The 6,774-nt window shown below is 39.8% G+C and overlaps 1 protein-coding gene across 1 annotated transcript in view; it reads left to right on the top strand.

The window, feature by feature from the left end:
- The window catches only part of LOC108751438 (serine-rich adhesin for platelets), a 51,741-nt gene that overhangs the window by 7,575 nt on the left and 37,392 nt on the right, over positions 1-6,774 (top strand). Inside the window, exon 2 of the mRNA XM_018491645.1 lies at positions 446-614. The gene's annotated coding sequence lies outside the window, so the exon portion shown is untranslated. The remainder of the gene's footprint in view (positions 1-445; positions 615-6,774) is intronic.

Here is a 6,774-nt window from a genome sequence, read left to right as displayed (position 1 = left end):
ATCTCTCCTAGTTGCAGAAAGATTATACACCTGTGGGGGTTGCGGCGGCAAGCAACTCTCGTCGTAATACCGGCGAACGGTGCGTCTATCGCGTCGCGGTAGAGAAGGGAGCTCGAGAGAGAGGAAGAGAGAGAGAGAGAGAGAGAGCGCGCAAAAGATACGTGGGGGTGAGAGAGAAGTCGCGATTGGTTAAACCGCTCTCGGAAAAGCCCGCCTGGTTGCTCGACCGGCCGGCACTTCGCTCAGTTCTCCACTGCGCTTCGTGTGAAGCGGAGCTTTCGAGATATCTCCTCGCTTTCTCTCTTTTCTCTCTCTCTCTCTCTCTCTCTCTCTTGCTTGCCGCGATCCGCACGGGATCGACCCTTCGATTGGGATCCCGTGCGAGTGTCGATCACGTTCGCCAGGAAATCGTGAAAGGACAAGGCAGCGATATATCCTGATCTAGCTCTCTTTTGAAAAGAACTGTGAAAGGCGAAGGGATTGAAGAAAAAGACGACAATGTGCGAGAAGAAACTGCTGCGAGTGCTCTAGGACGAGAGGACTTGAACTAACCAAGTGATACCAGACACCCTCGGGGACTTGTCCAGGAAAGAGTGCGATTCGGGATAATCACGGTGAGTGTCTCTCAGTTATTGCATCATCGTTATCAAGTTTTTAAATGATTTAGGAAATAATTAGAATTAAATCTTTTTTCACTTTTTTTCATTTCGACGATTTCTGTCTCTACGGACAACTCTGGAGACAAAAGACTTGATTGCCGATAATCAAATTTTGTAAGATATATTTTTTTATTACAACAACGTCCATGTGTATTATAACCTTTTTTAGCGAATATTTTTCTGTGAAAATGTTGCACAAAAATGATTTACGCAGAAAATGTTCCGATATGTTCTTTATTTTTATTTTTATCTTCACCTACGTTTTCGTGATTGAGAGAATTCTTTGGGAAAATATTTCTTTTCACGAAAAATGATTTCACAATAGACAAATGGATACGTTCTTGGGTATCCTCTTGAAAATTAGAGAACAAAGCTAAAGTAGACTGTATTACGAGTGTAAAATGGTCAAAGCAAGCTACGAAGCTTGCAGTCGGTGCTCGTAAACTCGCGCATGATGCTCTCTGTGTACAGTTAAGGGATGATAGGAGAAAATTAAGGAAACCTCTCTGCACACTATTCTGTAGCTTTGTCAAGACTTACACGCCTCTAATTTAGATGCACAGCCGTATTCCTCCGAGCTTGAAGCTTAACATTAAAGGTACTAGACATTTATTCTCGGTGGATCTTTCGGTGAAATTTGAAAATATAATCTGGAAGAGAATTATATGGTTAACCATTTATAATAATAGAATTATTCGGGTCACTCGTATTCTAGCATGACATACTTATGTATCTCTACAGAAGTTGTACTAAAAGTTGTAACAAACATATCTGTCGTTTTTTTCTTCTACCTTTTATGTTAATTTGCAAGAAGCTCCTTTGAATCAATAACTATTTATCGATAAACTTAAAAACTGTAATTACTACAGCTAAATTGATTGAATTGAAGAAATCGATTGTGAAAAGGACATTCGTATATTAGATTTAGGGCACTTTCTAAACAACGCTGTAGTACGAAGCGTACGATGCCTAATTGTAAAGACTGTATTCATTTTAATAGGGAATCAATACATTCTTTTAACTAAGAAGGTTTTCGCGAAGATTTAAGGATCCCTTCGGTATATATAGGTCACGTCGTTTTCGCAAACTTTTATATATTTTATTTGGAGAAACGCGTCCTCTGGGCGACGCCACGTTACTCTTGCCTCCTCCTGTTCCGCAGGGTCGTTCGATCCATTTCTTAATCCGGATTTTGCGCTATTCATAGACCGCTAGTCAGCGGAATCGATTCGTTGTCGGGCGAGGAGAAACTTTGACAGTCTACTCTTCGATGGATATTCGGTGTCGATCTTATTAAGCGAAGACAGATATCGGCACGCGTAGTCATCAAGGATCGCGAATCGTTGTATGTATAAATATATATATGTGCGTGTGTAGATACGTGTATACGCATGTTTGTATGCGGCAAATCATTAATACGTACCATTCTTATTGAGCTTCTTAATGAGCTTGAAAACCGTTTAATTCATTGCACGCGTGACTCGATGGCTTTTCCGTGACTATGTCGCTTTCCGAGCGAGCTCCCTGGATGAAGCATCGTCTCGTCGGGAAAGCGCTCGGAAAATTGGGCTAAGTCAATATTATCGCGCAGCTTTATATCCATTCCGTCATTTTCTATTATTTTCATCCATATAAAAAATATTTCGTCAGTGTTACAAGACTTTCCGCAAAATGTATTCAGCTTTAGAAGTTAAACATAAATTAATTACGAAAGGAAGAATTGAACGAGTCTACATCGTAATAAATAGTTAAATTATAATGTATTTTCACTCGTCCACGATATTAGAAGTCGCAATTTTGAAAATCGATATCGCGTATTTTTAAAAGATGTAAAATAAAAATTTAAAATATGGAGATACGATCCATTATACGATGTTATATGTTTGATGATAAATGCGTAATCGATGGAGCTATTTGCCGTTGTATCGTTCTTGCCAAGAATATATTTTATGTACATGACGTTCGGCCAGTAAGACAGTAGAGCTACGGTATGGGCGCAGGAATGTAAAACGATGTAACTAGTTATGGAATTCTAGTCATCCTGCATTCAGACCGAAACACCACCCACGTTGCATTTCTAGATTTGCGGTTCCACTCGCCCGTGCATCCTTAATCGGTTCGGTTTGCGGGTCTATTGATTTCTGGCGTTAACCAGATCCCGAATTCAGAACGCGAAATCGTCACTTGATTGGCATTAATCACGGCTGCGAATACATTTGCGTTCACTATAACAACTCCTGTCACTCGTTTGTACGCGAATACGGTCCGCAACTATATGTATATTTGGTGCGATTTGTGCTTAAAACTGCTACAGAATTCTTGTCAGCGGAAAACTTGATGGAAAGTCTAGCCTTACTTAATGTTAACTAAAGTTTGCGGTAGAAAGTTCAAGTTATCAAATTATTTAGAACATGAAATATTTGATCCCAAGCTGCAGGGGTAAAACGATATTAAATATGAACATCGAGATATTCACTTAGCTCGATAAAATTCTACAAAGTGCAGGAGATCGTACTCTCGATTAAATAAATTGAATCAAAGAGACAAGCAAGAGTGAAGATTACATCAACTGTAAAAAGAGAAGAAGCAGAAGTATTTAATTATACATATGAGCTACTTGGAAACATATAAGCTACTTTGAGAACAAGTCCTGCAGGTATAATTGATAGAAGGATAATTGAACGGTATGTTTTAAACTTAACCCCTTCAGATCTTGTGTACATAGTAATTTACATCAAATTTGAAGGCATTATTCAAATTATTTAATTCTATCGACATCATCTGAGAGCAGATACAATAATGTTATATGTTGAAAAAAATATAATTAAAGTTTTGAAAAAATTAATTTTTCAATACGAATTGTTTACCAAAGTGTTCTTGAATCGAATTAAGAAAATTTTCTTAACATGACTCCACTAAAATCAGGTCTGAAAGGGTTAAGTATATATCATCCTTGGGTAAATAAAGAAGAATATACCGTTGTATATAATACATACCGTGAAACACGATGTCTAAGAGTTACTCGCGAGCAACCCTGCATTAAAGGATACTGTTCCACCGCTAGTTTACACTCAGTTTAAGATTGCCTTTGCGTATCTACGTTGCAGTAATGTTAGAAACTTTGCGCTCAAGTTCTTCGCCCGTAAGTGTCGCCCAATCTCAGCGACACGTCCCGGTTCCGCAAATGCTTGTGTGCAAAGCAGCTTTTGCGCTTGTTTCCTCCGCATATACTGCGCACTGTTGAGAACAATCACGTTGCTAAACTGCTCGCACGTCGCTAAACTTGTATAAGATCATACGCGCGACAGAACGGAGTACGCAGTGCAGAAACCGCCTAGAGAGAACTAGGTCGAGCATCTATTTTTTTTTTTTTTTTTTTTTTTTTCGATCACTGCCGCAGTTGTGACGCCGCCACCACCACCACCCTTGTATCCAATCTACTGGCTTCTCGTGCGCTTGAAATTGCATCTGTTTCATCGGCATTCAGGAAGAGTGCCAAAGTTCGGTCTCGTTCCGATCGCCACGGAAATCGGAATTCTCCAGCTCTTGAGCTTTTCCTCCACTATGTGGAAGATATGCAGCAGTCGATCACACGGAATATCAAAAGGTCCGGACTCTCTCCGTTGTGAGAATTTCCAGGGTTTCACGACGTGGTAGATCGACATTTATACGGATATTCCTGTGACACGTTAACAATCCGCGTTCACATTTTTCAATGCTGCTCCTCGTAAAAAAAACGACCAATCATACTTCACCGCAGGAAAACGAAATTGAAAACAGCGAACTGAATTGTTTAAAATAAATTACCCATGTAGAATTTTATGCGAGTTATAAATAATTGGTACTAAAAGTTTTTTCGCTGCAGAAAATTGATTTCGAGTTTCTCAAAGGACCTAAAATTTCATACTAACAGGGCGATATTCGATAGAAGGGACATATTATATTTCACAGAAGAGCCAGCGCATGCGTATGCAAAAATTTATCGAGAGGTAGAGCCAGACGTGCTCCCGATTTTTAACAGAATTATAATACGAGATTCGCTTAATTGCAAGCGAGATTAATTAAATATCCACGCAGTTTCGCTAGAGGCGACGAAATACGAACTACATATTAAACTACACATATATTTGCTTGCTTCATTAAACTACTGTCTGCTATTTAAACGGAAAAGCAGAGCGGTAACAGCCTGATAATAGCATTGTAATGTCGCCATCGACAAATGTTCCATAAGCGTTTTCGAAAATCTCACGTATAATACATACGAGCATAATATCGCCGCGTTTATTCGGCTGCGGAATTAGTTTAACTTTCGTCACTTTTTTTTTTCTCAAAGAGGAGAATTGTTTCACACGGTGCATATTGCTGCGCGTTTTATTAGTCGGCTGTCTGGCGAATTTGAAATGCGCTCGCTCAGCGCCTCAGTGAAGTTACCTTGTGAATTTTAATTAAAAACCATGCGGCATGATAAGACGATACAGTGTGTAACTCGCGCACCGTAAAAACAAAACAGCTACGATATTATTATTGACAATGCCACATTCTTACAGTCACGAACTTAATTACGTTTGATGAACTACGTGCACAATCCTCACCTTTGCGCTTGCTATTATTACATTACAAAGAAAATAGAGCTGGGAAAGCGCCTGGGGCGCAAGAAAATTTATTTTTGTGTTTAACTGCCATTGCTATTTACATTTATGCGTATCGTTATATACGACTATAATTTTTTAGATAACGTTACGTTTGTGCACATTCTATATACGTGAGAATGAATTGAAATTTTTGCAAAATAATATTACGCGTAATTAATATCATTTAAAGTACGATGTATTTTGCTAAAGTATTTAAGTAGATACTACAAAAATTTCAGTAGATATGGATCTGAAAATCTTGTTGAAAGAAGTCATGCATAATAAACAATAACTGTAAAAACTTTTGACATACTAGCAGTCAATTTGAGTGTTCTACATAATTATATCGATAGTTTAGCGAGATTTATTTTTAGATCTATATCTAGCTAAATTTAAAAATATTTTAGCAAAACCGTTCGTTCCATATATATATTTCGGTATAATACATTATCTCGAGTATTGAGGTTCTGATTATGTGTTATCGCAATTCTAAACTGTATCTCCCTCACGTTACCAAGGGCTATCAAGAGCTATCAAAATATATCCGAACTTATTGCTACATAAGTGCACGTAACGTATCTCTACGTACACTTAACACATTCGCGATATTACGTGTACATATAAGTACCATCAAAGGCCGTTCTCGGTTTAATGTACGACGTCCCATAAGGTGCATATATCTCCCTTTACAACCAGGAAGCAGGTACGGTCCCTTTACACCCGGCGGTATTCATAAATCCAACGGAGGAGAGACTAAAGAGAAGGAGGAAAGAGGAGGTGGAGGAGGTGAATGCTTGGCCCGTCGTTGCCAATCGTTGCTCTCGTGTCTCTTTACGCGCCCCGCCAACTCGTCATCGTCACATTTATTATCGTTCTCTGGCCGGTGATAACTCGCGGGCGTGGTGATCCTCGATACGGATTCGCCGTCGTCGCTTGCCGTGTGACGAGCGAGCAGGCGAATCCCACGGAGGTAATACAAGCGAAGATTGTAACGCGCATGAAACGCGCGATGCGCACCGCGTGTCGCAACTCGTGGCGTTATCGGAGATCTCCTGACACCGATATGACCTCCGATATGGAAGTGTCGGGCAACCTCACCGTCGGGAGAAGTTCGTGAGTTGCAGGATTACGTGATATCGGGTTAAGGGTTTTCTCGTTTCCGAGTGAATGATCACGCAGTTCAGACGATGCGCCTCCGTTGGTTCGCGTTGATTGCACCGCTGCACTGCTTCACGATCTCGTTCTTTCGCGCTCTCGTGTATCGCGTGCTGTTAGCTTGCTCTGGTCTACCGTATCTGCATCCCGCTTAATCAATCATAGGCATTTTTTTAATATAAGGAATTACAGGATGTATTTTGACGGAATTGTCAGGGATGGGGAGTAATTAACGCCGTTACTTTTGCCATTACATTTTATGGTAACAATATGACATCGCAATTTTTTACGACGGTAACAATAATTAATTAAACGCTAGGATTAGGAGA

This window comes from Trachymyrmex septentrionalis, unplaced genomic scaffold, assembly GCF_001594115.1.
Source record: "Trachymyrmex septentrionalis isolate Tsep2-gDNA-1 unplaced genomic scaffold, Tsep1.0 scaffold44, whole genome shotgun sequence".
Classification (NCBI taxonomy): Eukaryota; Metazoa; Arthropoda; class Insecta; order Hymenoptera; family Formicidae; genus Trachymyrmex; species Trachymyrmex septentrionalis.
The sequence above is the reverse complement of the archived record's forward strand: the minus strand, read 5'-3'. Positions and strand labels throughout refer to the sequence as shown.